This window comes from Gracilinanus agilis, chromosome 5 (assembly GCF_016433145.1).
Source record: "Gracilinanus agilis isolate LMUSP501 chromosome 5, AgileGrace, whole genome shotgun sequence".
NCBI classification, from domain to species: Eukaryota; Metazoa; Chordata; class Mammalia; order Didelphimorphia; family Didelphidae; genus Gracilinanus; species Gracilinanus agilis.
Window position 1 is genome coordinate 233,716,446 of NC_058134.1, and position 14,367 is coordinate 233,730,812.

Below are 14,367 nucleotides of genomic sequence, written 5' to 3' on the forward strand. Positions count from 1 at the left end.
TTCTTTCCTTTTTTTTTTTTTTTTTTGAGTGGGAGTCCTACACTAGCCCTATCTCTCTCTGCTCTCCCAGCACTATACCCATTGGGGGAAAAATAAAAGAAAGCCCTTGTAACAAATACACATTGTTAGGCAAAACAAATTTCCACATTGGCTGGGTCCAACAATGTATGTTTTATTTTGCCTTTCAAGTCAGTCAGTTCTGTTAAGAGATGATTAAAGTTAGTTCTCTGGAATAGTGGTCAGTTATTGCGCTGATCAGAATTCCCAAGTCTTTCAGTTATTTTTCTTTATAATAATGTTAATGAATAAATTATTATTCTTTGCGTTATGCTTACTTCATTTTGTATCAATTTATACAAGTCTTCCCAGGTTGCTCTGAAGTAGCCCATTTCATCAATTCTTACAATGCAATGATATCCTATTATATTCATAACGTATATAAATACATACATACCATACTTTGTTTAGATATTTCCTTGGTTCCCAGTTCTTTTCTGAGCTGTGGTTTTGAATATAAGCTAATCCAAAACTTGCCTTGAAGCTGTGTAAAGTGTAAGTTTAAGGGGACCTTGAAATAGCAAGGTACACCCTCTTTAGCCACTATTCAAAAAGACCTAGGAAAACTATCTTTAAAATGGGATATATATTTTTGAGAGAGGAATGTGGAGCAACATCTCACATCATGGACCTAAGATGATGTTCTGCCTATTAAAAGAGAGAGAGAGATGGGAAGTCATGTACCAGATGATGGACCAGAGAGAGAGACTGACCCCTGACATAGAGAAATTTGGGGCACTGCCTCAAGTCATTGACTTAAGACAAAATGCTCCCATATCACCCATTCAGATGAGGAAACTGAGTCACAGAACTTGTTGGTTGCAGGGCTGGGATTAGAATCATATTTCATTATTTCCAATGAATTTAATATGGGTTCCCTTTGCATGACATCTATCATCTAGCCCAGTGGTTCCCAAACTGTTTTGACCTACCGCCCCCTTTCCAGAAAAAAATATTACTTAGCCTCTTGGAAATTATTTTTTTTTAAATTTTAATAGCAATTAATAGGAAAGATAAATGCACCTGTGGCCATCACCGCCTCCCTAGATTGCTGCAGCACCCACCAGGGGGCAGTGGCACCCACTTTGGGAATCACTGATCTAGACTAACCCATGGGAGCAGCTTCAGATTTGCCATACTTTTCTCCTGGTCTGTATAACTTGCGTATAACTGTATAACTTTTGTTGGCTCATTTGGGGTCCCTGGCATTGCTAGAGAAATATATATGTGTGTGTTTGTGTGTATGTGTGTGTTTGTGTGTGTGCGTGTATGTAAGCAAAGTGTATAAGCAAAGTGCCTCCTTGAAGGCATAGGCTGTTTTGCTCTAGTCTTTATATCCCCAGGATCTAGAACATAGGTATATAGTAGGTACTTAAGTGGGTACTCCACAATACTAATTGTGACTGTCAGAGAGCTTATCCTAGTGGATATGGTACTGAACTTGAAGTCCCATATTCCTGCTGTACTAAATACTACCTATGTGTCCTTAGAAAGTCATTTAACCTCTGGTCCTCAGTTTACCTATCTATAAAATTTAAGGGCTCAACTAGATGAGGAATAGATCAAGTAGCTCCTACAAGTTGGCCCTAGAAAAATGTTATCATAATTGGCTTCCTATGCTATGGACTCCCTTGAGTGAGTTTTTTTCTGAAACAGAAATGAGGAAGACATCAGAAATCTGCATAGCCCAGAGGTGTCATAAAAGGCAAAAAATCTACTGTGGCAACATTTTCATCACAATTCCTTCCTTGCTAGAAAGCTGGGGAAGGAAAGAACTAGAACCCTCATTGGTCTGTTCTATCCCTGTATAATCATAGTCGTGTGCCTCAGTTTCCTCAACTATAAAATAAGGATAATAATAGCACCTACCTCCCAGGGATATTGTGAGGATCAAATGAGATAATATTTATAAAGTGCTTTGTACAGTGCTTGACACATAATAGGCACTTAAAATACTTATTCTCTTCCCCTTCCAATAATAAATTTTTGCTATTATTCAGTAGGTTTGGGTGGTGTCCAGATTTTTGTCAGCCCTTTGGGTTTGTTTTTTTTTTGACAACGATATTGGAATGATTTTTCATTTCCTTCTCTAGTTCATTTTACAGATGAAGAAATTGAGGCCAACAGGGTGAAGTGATTGTCCAGAGTCACAGAGCTGGTAAATGTCTGAAGCCAGATTTGAACTTGGGAAGATGAGTCTTCTGCTACTAGGCCTGGCACTCTTAACATTGCACCACCTAGCTGCCCATCTAATACTAATGATAATAAATAAAAATAACAAATGGAGCCATGTGTATGGAATTCTTTGAAAATCTTAAGGATGGTCAACAAATATTTATTAATTGCTATATGCCAGGCACTGTGCCAAGTGCCAGACTTGTGTTTTCACTGGCATAGGAATTCCTTTTACCAGTGCATATCTATACATCCTCTAGGTTTAACTTGTCCAAAACATTAAGGTGTTAAGTCCCACAAGCCAGTACATTATAGATGGGGCTTAAACTCAAGACTTTCTGGTCCTATAGATAGCTCTCTAATCACTACTCCAGAATACACATCTCTTGCAAATCTTAAAGCCCTCTATAAAATTCACATCATTTAGCTCCTGATGGAACCATTATTCAAAGCCTGCTCAGTCCTATCTTCTTCCCCAGCCTCCCCTCCCCTAGGCAAGGATCTCCAACTCCTGGAACTAAACACCTGCCCTGAGGCTGATTCCTGATGCCCTTTCAAAGGTCTGGTGGTTAGTAAACACCTGCTGCCTGCCCTCCCCATCTCCAGCTGCCCAGGGCATTCAGCTGCTCCTCCTTTCCCATTCAAGCCCAAAGCATTCCCAGCATCCAACAGGCCAAGTGAATAGTCTTCCACATCTCCTGGGAATCTGGTAACATAAAGGGGCAAGTGAGACACCCTCCAGAAACAGATAGTAGCCTTCTATCCCTTTCATATTGTCCTAAAATTCACAACTGCAGCAGTGACTTGAACCATGACCTATGTGGTGAATTTAACCATTTCAGCTCCAAAATGCCCACCCTGGGATCCCACTATCCTGATTTATGGGTAGCTTATATGACCTCCCCTGCCATGATTCATTTTACTCATTGTAACCTGTTTAGAGCTAAAGAAATCTAAAAAAAGATAAACAAGGATGGAATAAAAGATCTGAATAATTTTTTCTTAAAAATCAGATATGAAAGATTTCTGGAGATTATTGAGTAGAAATAAAATAGAATGTGCATATTTCTCAGTGATTCATGGTGCCTTTTAAAAAAGTGATCATATGCTAAAGCATAAAAATCTTATAAGTATATATAGAAAAGTAGAAACAAAGAAGACATCAATTACTAACCACATAACCAAAAAAAGGATAGTAATGAGTATAGAATTTTTGAAGAGAAGATTCAAAACTTCAATGGAGACTAAATAACTTTATCCTAAAGAAGTGACAGGTAAGTAGCAAGCCTTAGAAACAATATGTATTTTTATTTAAATGACAATGAGAAAACATACCAAAATTTTGGGGATATAATCAAAATAGTGCTTAAGGGAAAATTTTAAACCCATAAATACTTTGGTGAAGAAAGAATACATTGATTAATTGTTTATACAACTAAAAATCTAGAAAACATTAAATAAAAAAATACAAATAAACACAAAAATGTAAATTCTAAAAATCAAAGACAGTTAAGTACAAGTGAAAGCAAAACCCCTATCTAATGAATAGATAAAATTATGGGCCTGAGTGGTTGGAGGGAGGGGGAGGAAACATAGATTACAAAATACAGAAAACAAATATTAAAAATTATATAGATATGCAACCTTGAAAAAATAAAAAACTAAAAATTAAAAATGCTTATTAAAAATTTAGTTCCAAATAGAATTCAAGTATGTAATAAGTACAAAGTACTTTGCCCCTTGTGAAGTTAATAATAAAAGCTGGTATTTCTTTATCACTTAAAAAAACCTAATAAAATGTTAGATAGTTTGATTTTTTAAAAAAGAAAAGAAGGGAAAACCACTTTGGAATTAAACCAAGAATGCACTATTGGTTCATCATTGTGAAATTTTATAAATAGATTATAAAAGCTTGGCCAATAAAAATCACTAATTATATGAATTAATACAGAACAAACTTTTGACAAAATAAAATACTAATTGTGTATTTTTTAAAAGCATACAAATAAATGGACCTTTTCTTAATAAGATAAATAAGTTTTATCTGTAACCAAAAGTTAGCATTACATGTAATGGAGAAACACTAGAAGTCTTTCCAATAAGATCAAGGGTAAAAACAAATGTATCATTTGATACATTTTGATATAGTTGTATAAATAATAGCTGTGGCAATAAGGCCAGAAAAAGAAATTGAGGGAATCAAATAAACAAATAGGAACAAAATTATTCAATTCGGTAAATGCTATTATGACTCTCTTAGAGATTCCTAGAGGTTCAACCAAAACAGAGTTCTTAACATAAGGTCCACAGAAACCAAGCAATACCAAATTTCAAAGTATACTCAAAGTAGCAATCATAAAAACTATCTGATACTGGTTAAGAAAGAGAAAAGCTGATTAGTAGAGCAGATTGGGCACTTAACTCAGAGAAACAAGAGAAGCAATTTAGAGAAGCAAAATATTTAATAAATCTAGACTCCCAACTATTGGGTTAAAGACTCATGGATTGGGGGCAGTTAGGTGGCTCTGTGGTTTGAGAGCCAGGCTCACAGATGGGAGGTCCTATGTTCAAATTTGGTCTCTGAGGCCTCCCATCTCTAGGTCCATCTTTCAATCCACTAATCCACCCAGTTGCCCCAAAATTGGCAATTTTGATTACATAAAAATGAAAAGTTTTTACTCAAACAAAATCAATGCAATTAAAATAAGAAGGAAAGCAATTATCTGGGAAATAACCTTTGTGGAGAGTTTCTTTCTTATATCCAAAATACAATGGGAACTATTAAATAAAAAGGTAGGTAGGCAGAAAGATGACTGACAGAAAAATAGGATAGATAGAAAGATAGAAAGATAAATAGATAGATAGATAGATAGATAGATAGATAGATAGACAGACAGACAGATGGATAGAGAGACAAACAAGAATAATTTTCCTATGGATAAATGGTGGAAGTATGAGCAATGAGTGTTTCTCTAACTACTTAAATCAGAAAATGCAAATATGAATAGGAACTTCTTGAGAAAACTAAGTTATCAAAATTCGTTAAAAACGTACAAAATCACTAAGTAAAAGAAAAATTCAAATTAAAACCATTCTGAGATTCTCTCTCAGTCCTATCAAATTGACAAACATAACAAAAAAAGAAAACAAATACTGGAGGGGATATGGGAGGACAAGCACATTAATGCACTGTTAGTAGAGTTATAGATTGTTCCCTCTATTCTGGAAAGCAATTTAAATCTATATCCCAAGAGTTACTAAAACTGTGTACAATCTTTGGGACCATTACTTGGCTTAATTCCCTCCTCCCCAAGATAGAAGAGCAAAAGGAGACAAACGTAGAGTAATATTTAAAGCAGCTCTTATTGTGGTAGCAAAGAACTATAAATTAAATTAGGGCCATCAGTTGGGGAATGGCTAGACATATTATGGTATATATGTAGAAAAGAATATTATTGTGCCATAGGAATGACAAGAGGGAAGGATTCAGAGAATTCTGGAAGAATTGTGTTAAGAAATTCAGAGTAAAGTGAGCAGAAGGAGAAAAAAAATTATACAATAGCAACAATGTAAAGAAAAAAAAGCTTTAAAAGATTTAAGAATTCTAATCAAAGCAATGAACAACTTCTACTATGGAAGACCAGTGTTAAGGAAGGCTACAGGACTTTTATCAAAGAGGCAGAATGAGATAAACATTTTTGGCCAACATGTGGATTTATTTTGCTCTGCTCTGCTTAGTTGTTACTAGGGAGGTGATTTATTGATTCACTTATTTATTATTTCCTTATTTATTTGTTTATATGAGCCTGAATGGGAAAATGACAAAATTCTTAATAGAAACAGGAAGATTAGAAAAAGAAGAAAGAATAGCTTTAGATATGCTGAGCTTGAGATGCATATGGGATATCTTGGTCAAAATATCCAATAGGCAGTTGACGATGAAGAAATGGAGCTCAGGGTGTGACTAAGGTTAGATATATAAATTTAGAAGTTATTTTTATAGATTATAATTTAAGCTATTTATAGAGATATGGGGGTAGTGATGAATTTAAAAATAAAATAGTATAGAGGGAAAAGGGAAGAGTGTCCAGGATAAAGTGTTGGGGATATCAAAGTTAATAGAGCTGATGTATATAAAGATCTAGCAAAGAAGAAGAATAAAGAATAGTCAGAAAGATAGAATAGAACTAAGAGAAATCCCTATCATGAAAACCCAGAGGGGAAAGAGCATTCTGGGAGGAGAAGGTAAATTATAATGTCAAATACCTCAGAGTTAGGGAAAAGAATAAAGATGGAAGGGGAAATTTAAAAAAAAAAAACATTAGCTTTGGAGACTCAGAGATAACTGGTATCTTTGGAGAAACCAGTTTCAGTTGAATGATAAGTTTGGAGGCTATATTGCAGAGGATTTAAAAGTTAGAGAAGAAATTAAGATTTAAATGGTTTTCTTAAGAAGCTTAACTAAGATGCCTTTCAATTGGGGAATGGCTAAACAAACTGTGGTATCTGTTGATGATGGAATACTATTGTGCTGAAAGGACTAATGAACTGGAGGAATTCCATGTGAACTGGAAAGACCTCCAGGAATTGATGCAGAGTGAAAGGAGCAGAACCAGGAGAATGTTATACACAGAGACGGATATACTGTGGTACGATCCAATGTAATGGACTTCTCTACTAGCAGCAATGCAATGACCCAGGACAATTCTGAGTGACTTATGAGAAAGAACATTATCCTCATCCAGAGAAAGAACTGTGGGAGCAGAAACACAGAAGAAAAACAATTGCTTGATCACATGGGGTCGATGGGGATATGATTGGGAATGTAGACTCTAAGCGATCACCCAAGTGCAAATATCAATAATGTGGAAATTGGTCTTGATCAATGACATATGTAAAACCCAGTGGAATTGCAAATTGGCCACAGGAGGGAGTTGGAGGAGAAGAGGGAAAGAACATGAATCATGTAACCATGGAAAGTTTCTCTTAATTAATCAATAAAAAATAAAATATAAAAAAAGAAGTTTAACTAAGAAGGAGAGAAGAGCTTTGACAATTGCTATTAGTGATGATTGAATTGAGTGAAGAATTTTTAAAGACAGGAGAAACATGGAGGTATATGGAGACAAAGGGCCTTATATACAGGGAGAGAGTAAAGATTAGAGAGAGAATAAGGATGCTAGCAGAGGCAGTTTTTAGGAAAGGATATGAAGGAATGGGATAAAAGGCAAAAGCCTTGGCAAGAATGACTTCATTATCAGAGATTAGCATGAAAGAGATGGTGGGGAATGTTTCCAGAAGGATGTGGGCTGGGAGAAGGTCCATTGGCTTCAATTTGTTGATGAAATCAAGGGACCTAGGCTGAAAAGGTGGGGGTGAGGATACTCTTGCAGGCTTGAGAAGAAATGAGGTTTGTAATACTTGATGTTGGGAATGGTATATTTATTGGTGTTGTTCAGTTGTTTTCAGTCACGCCTGATTCTTTGTGACCCCTTTTGGGGTTTTCTTGGCAAAGACATTGGAATGGTTTGCCATGTCCTTCTCCAGCTCATTTGACAAATGAGGAAACTGAGGCAAACAGTGTTAAGTGACTTGCCCAGGGTCACACAGCTAGAAAGTATCAGAGGCCAGATTTGAATCTTCCTGACTTCAGGTCCAGCATTCTACCCACCATATCAGATATAGAATATATTCTATGAATAGGGAAGAGTAGAAGGATTTTCTTTTTTCACTGAAGTTCCTGATAACAACAATAATACTTTTAATAACACTTTAAGATTTCTAAATCACTCAAAGCATGTTATTTTATTTAATCCCTACAACAAGTATGAGGTAGGGGTTATCATTTTCTGTATTTTAATGGGGAAACTGAGTCAGACAGCTTAAGATAGCTGCTTGGACGGAGTCACATAAATCTATGTCTAAGTTGAGATTTGAACTTGGAGCTTCCTAACTCTAGACCCTGCCCTTTACACACTGTACCACCTCGTTGCCTTATTAGATAGCACATTCTACAGATAATTTAATACTAGTGAACTCACACAGCTAGCTTAATATCTTTCATTTATGTTCAGTTGCACCTATATGGGAGAAAAGGAAATGGGGGTGATCCAGAATTGGAATTTGGCAAGAAGGAGAACTTCATGGAAGCATTTCAAAAGAAATACACAGAAAAGAATCAAAAGAAGTTCAGAGAGATACCTACACAAGCAAGCCAGCTTTGAAATGAACATAATGAATGTATTATATAATTTTAAAAATACAATCTGTATTTAGGGTTTTCTATATAATCCTCTTTTTCTGTTCTTTTTATATGAATTGTTCTTGTTTCTTGGTATTTTTCAGATTCAGAACAACAACAATAGAAGGAAAATTTAAATTAAAAAATTACCATTATTGCTTATGGACTTGAATCGAATTCCTAGAAGGCCTAACTCATATGCCTAATCTGACTTCCCACCCATTACAAATTGAAAATACTCACTCCTTCCTCAAATATCTCCCAATTCTTTCCATGGCTTTCCTTTGGCCTTCCCACACTCTGCCTTGCCCTATATTTATTTGAGCAGTAATCAATATCATTACTCCACATCCCAATAAATTGAAAATGCTACAATATGTCATTAGATTATAATCTCAATGAGAGCAGGATTTATCCTATTTTACATCTTTGTATCTCTAGTGTTTTGCACTTCTGAATAAATCAATATATATTTGTGGACTCAAACTGAACTCATGTATGCGTATATCTATGAAATATATACATTTTCATATTTCTCCAATAGAGGGAAAGGGAGAAGAACTAACTATAATACATTCACTGTGCAAGGAAGAGATGGGAGGACTAAATTTTTTTGCTAATTAGGTCTTGTCAAGTAAATACAAAACAACTACAGCTAGTAGTGGCTATCAAGGTAATTATTGATTCCTTTTAAAAAAACAACCTACTCATCCCCCTAGAAAACTGTGACATACAGAGACAACAATGATACAGTGGAGAGGGGACCAACCTTGGAATCCAAAATCTTGGCTTCAAATCCTGCCTCTATCCCTTATTATCCTGGATAAGTCACTTTACTTTCTTAGGCATCAGTTTCTTTCTCCAGAAAATGAGGAAATTAGACTAAAGGGGCTCTTAGGAGCCTCATGTCTCCCGATTTATGACCTTACTTATATTTTCAAGTAAGTATCACAGAAATCTCCTTTCAATTCTAGCTGATCTCATACCAGATTGCCCTTTGAGCACATAGGATCTAGGTTTTCAATACTCTCTACCACTGGAAGAATAGACCAAGAAGTGTAACCTTTTTATTTGGTACAACTGAAAAATGTGGTTCATTCTCAAAACGTTAGCTTCTCCCCATTAACATTGTTGTTAGACTTTGGCAAGATTAACTACCTCCAAAAAAAAAAATACTCATTAGTTTTTAACGATCACAACAGACAGATATCGTATCTTTAAATTGCTTTCAGAGCCTAGTTTCTATTTTTATAATCAATTTTCTAACTAAACAACATTCATCATTATGAAAACAAATCATGTAAGTCATACACATATTTCTGTCTCCTTATGACAGACATTGATTTAGAAAAGGAGAGAAAAAGTTTCAACCTTCAGTAAACATCTGGTCCCCTTAGATAAGGAAATCACCGTGCATGGCCTGGCTTCTCATATTGGGGGAAAAAAAGGTGGGGGGGAAAGGAAAAGAGAAAAAGAGAGATTTATAGTAAGGGATGACAACAAAAACCTGAACTGCCTAGGAGAGACAACACAATTTATAATCTGTCTCTAGGATGTAGCTCAATTATCACACATTTTGGGATCGTCTTTATGCTTCAGGTTATGTTTCCTTTCAAACCAAGATGGTGGGTTGCTGGGAAAATCAATCATCCAGGGGAAAATCAATCATCTGGAGAATAATCAGATGTTGGTGTGAAAGGGTTAAGGGAGAACAGCTGACTGGTGAGTTTATGCCGTAATGAAGATTTCCAGTGTGACAAGCCCCACTTCCATTAATCTATTGTCATGGAGAGGGTAGATTAAAGTTTAGAACAATGGTAAGTGTCCAGAAAAACTCCTGGATCATTTCACAGATGGTTTCAGAGTACTGAAGGATATTCAGTCTCTATTAGAGTACGACTTTCACCGCTGAAATATATTCGAATCATATTACACGTATGTTTTGTAAATGCTTTATAAAAAATTACAACTATGTCCAAATATAGAACTGACATTTTCCTCATGACAAAGGGAAATAACTGAAAATAGCTTGCGATAGAAACCATATTCTGCTCTAGTGGTTCCTCACCTCACTGCCAAGATCAAGGGGGAAGTTTAATTACCTGATGATGTTTCTGTAGGTGACAGAAAGAAACTCTTCACTCTAAGAAACCATAGACTGGTGGAATCTGTCAAAACAACGTGCTATAACAAAATGAACTTTTATATGGAATGCATATTTTCCTCTCTTTGGTTGCCAGGAATGTTCTCCCACTGAGAAATCGGATTTAAATGTTGGGTCAGATTCTTCTCTCCTTCAGCAAAGCTCCTGGCTAGATTTTTTGCAATGCCAACATTAGGTAAACAAAAAAAATGTCCTGTCCCCCATTTTTAAAAATCATCTCCCTTATATTCAGAATCAAGGCATTGACTTTAATCAATCATTGGACAAACATTTACTCTGTATGGGCCAGGCCCTGTACAATGGACTAGGAATAAAAAGAAAGTCAAAAAATCATCAAGGAGCCTTACGTTCTAAAAGAGTATCTAAACTAATTAAACAATATTTCATTTCAGGTAACTTGTTCTGCTGTATTTTCAACTCATTTATTGGAGAACTTTTCCATTTTTTATCCCTTTTGTACTGAGAAGAGATTATTTGAGTCAAGAAAGGTGTTTTTGCTTGGTTTTTACTTCAGATCTTTGATTTCCGTCAATATGAGGGGGGAAAAAAAACGTAAAACCTGACCCCTCTTTTAGGTGATCAAGCTCTCTCAGACCTGAACAGAGGAAAGGGTTTCAGGGGGTCAAGAAAGGGGAAAGAAAGGAATGCTTTGTTTCTTTGCCTAATTATAGGTGGTAGTGTTATTCAGTTGTTTCAGATATATTCAACTTTTTGTGACTCCATTTGGGATTTTCTTGGCAAAGCGACAGTAGTTTGCCATTTCCTTCTCCAGCTTATTTTACAAACAAGAAAAATGAGGCATCAGGGTTCTGTGACTTACCCAGGGTAACACAGCAAGTAAATGTTTGAGGTTGGATTTGAACTCACGAAGATGAGTAGCAATCTTATGAATTTGAGGGCTCCTCAGTAGGTGCTGGCTGTATTGCAGAAAGGGCAGGGCCTGTGATCAGGGAGAAACCTATGGAAGATCCTCACTTACTCTCAGAGTAAGTCACCACCTGTTTTCACTGTCCTTTACAAAATCTGATTAGCTTCCCCAGCAGTTCCAATATTAGTCATAAGTATTCATTAAGCTCCAACTTGGTGCCACCTGGGGTTGCAAAGACCAAAGAGAAAATGTTCCTACCCTCAAATAGCTTTACTTTATGATTTTCAGTTGAGAGTCTTTTTCTTTGCTTTGAGAAACAGTTTATTCACTTTCTTTTTCTCACTTTTGAATTAATGGTCTATTTTTCAAAGAGGAAGAGAGCAGAGAGTACCTGGTATGGTTGAATGTGGATCCATCAATCACAAAGCCTGTTGGACTCGATGACCTCTAAATTCCCTCCAACACTCAGGTTCTCTTAGTCTGTGAAAGAATATGAAGAAATGAGTTGGATTTGCAAAGGTTATTTTGGCAACTTGAAGGTCTTGGTCAATTTACTAGCTGTTGCTTATAAATCCCCCTGACATTCTAAAGTTGTCAGATTTCTAAGCTTCTTCCCAAGTCCAAGAATCTGTGATTCTATGATTGCTTTATCACTGTTCTTTGAGAGATTAGGTCTGCCTCATTCCACAATGTCAGAGGGTTATATTTGGAAATCACAATTGTTTCAGTGTGATACACTTTTTTTCTCCCTCCCCCCCAAAACAAACCCACTTCATATTGGTTTTATCTAATTGGGTCCTATTGGGGATACTAAAAAGGAAGAATTAAAAGAGATTCTGTGGGAAAAGATGCTTCTGGGGGAAATATAAACATAAAAAGTAAATATAAAGTATAAAAGGAAGTATAACTATATAAACAGTTATAAAGACGGATAAGAAATCCTCAGCTACTCTTATTAAAGGTTCTGAAGACCCCAATATAAAATCTCAAGGGAAATGCCATTTTATATATTATTTGTCAATGGCCAGATGAAACCAAGACTGGGTCTCAGTGGGGGCTTCTTTCTAGATCTGATGACACCAACTATAGCCCAACCCACTTAGAAGATAATAGCTCAAAGACAATACTTGGAAACGAATTGGAAAGTACAATTATAGTTTTATATGCAAGAGTCAGCAGGCATGTGTGCACAAACACAGAAGAAAACACAGAAAAAAATTGAGTGTCATTTCCTATTCTATATCTGAATACATCAGTGATGTTCTCTCATTGATATCACACAGATCTCATAATATGAGGTGACAGTTCATGTCACCCATTGGTACAACTTAATTTCATACCCTGCTTTAATAGCAAGGCTACAGCTCTTTTCTCCATCCATGTTTAAACCTTCCAAAGATCTTCCACCCAGTCTACTGAAGACTTTCTTCTAGGTCTCTTAATATTTTGAGTATCAGTAGAGCCATTGGTTTGTCTATTTATTATCCTTCAGTTTGATAAGATCAAAGGTTTAGAAAAGACCTTAAAGGTCATCTAGTTCAATCCACTGATTTTATAGAAGGAGACATTCCATCTTCTACCTTTGAATAGTCTATCCTCCATGCCTGGAAGTGAAGTAAGTAAGTGGGTAACCTTGTAAAGTCTCTAAGTATTTGGTTGAATATTGGTCTCTGTGCCAGCTGCATTTGCAAATCAAATGCAATGCCCAAACCCTCTGCAATTTATTCATTCTCTCTTTTTTTTCTTTTAATAGAAGGTACATCTCCTTATCTCATTGAATTCTGAGCTTTCTTCAAGGATCAATAGGAAGGTCATCTCTTATGAGAAACCTTTTCCCAAAACCTCCCCATCCTACCCTTCCCAATTGTTACTCTGAGCTCACTATATAATTTATTTATATTTGATTTACTTATTTTATATACTTAACCAACACAATATATACGTTCTTTAATAGCAAGGATGTTATAGAGGTTTTGCTTTTAGATCCAGTGCCTCATACAAGGGAAGCACTTAATAAATACTCTATGGATTGAACCAGTCATCTTTTCTTTGGTTATGTATTTTCAGGATAGTGTCTTGCCTACCAAGTTTTACCCATAAATCATCATTGATAAGAGATAGCAATGTCCTTCTACCCCATGGGGAGAGACAGTGGTGGAGTCAAATGTGTAGAATTTGTATTTAGTAACTGATGATGAACATTCTCATTTCCTCTGATTAGAGTGAGTGTTATCATCAGAGCATCACAGACAGAGAGCAAGGAAGGACTTTAGTTTAAGCAGTCTTGAGATCATGCATGTAGAACTAGATATCTAACCTCATTTTTTACAGATGAACAAAATGAGGGCAGAAGTATTGAAGGAACTTGCCCAAAGTTATATGGGTAAGACTCAGGATGTGAATGCTGATCCTTGAAGGTCCAATTCACTACCATCCTGCCTCTCCACGTGCCCTAGATACAAATGGACGTCACATTCTGGAATAACCCATATGAAAAAGATCATGTCCTGTGGTTAATTTCATATAATGCAATACTATGTGAGTAAAGGCATTTAGTAAATAGCCACGATTCCCACATAATCCTGCTTTATGTTCTCCCAGGCCAAAAAGCCAATGTTGTCTGGTTTGGGCAGGATGTTTTAATTTAGTCATTCAATTTTAACCAAAAAGATTTTAGGAGATTCTGATGGCTTTAAAAGTTACTTCTAAAACCTATTGGACACAATTCTAGAAACAACACATTTATTAGCATAAATTGCAGATTAAGAGGAGTACTGCTTATTATACTATATAATAAAGACTTTACATAGATAGTAGATAGATAGATAGATAGATAGATAGATAGATAGATAGATAGATAGA

The 14,367-nt window shown here is 35.8% G+C and overlaps 1 long non-coding RNA gene across 2 annotated transcripts in view; it reads right to left on the bottom strand.

The window, feature by feature from the left end:
• Positions 1-11,440: 11,440 nt before the first annotated feature.
• The window catches only part of LOC123248465, a 211,217-nt gene continuing 208,290 nt past the window's right edge, over positions 11,441-14,367 (bottom strand). For both annotated transcript variants that reach the window (XR_006506353.1, XR_006506354.1), the window contains 2 exons: positions 11,897-11,985; positions 11,441-11,577 (listed from right to left, as the gene is read on the bottom strand). This is a non-coding gene — a long non-coding RNA (uncharacterized LOC123248465). The remainder of the gene's footprint in view (positions 11,578-11,896; positions 11,986-14,367) is intronic.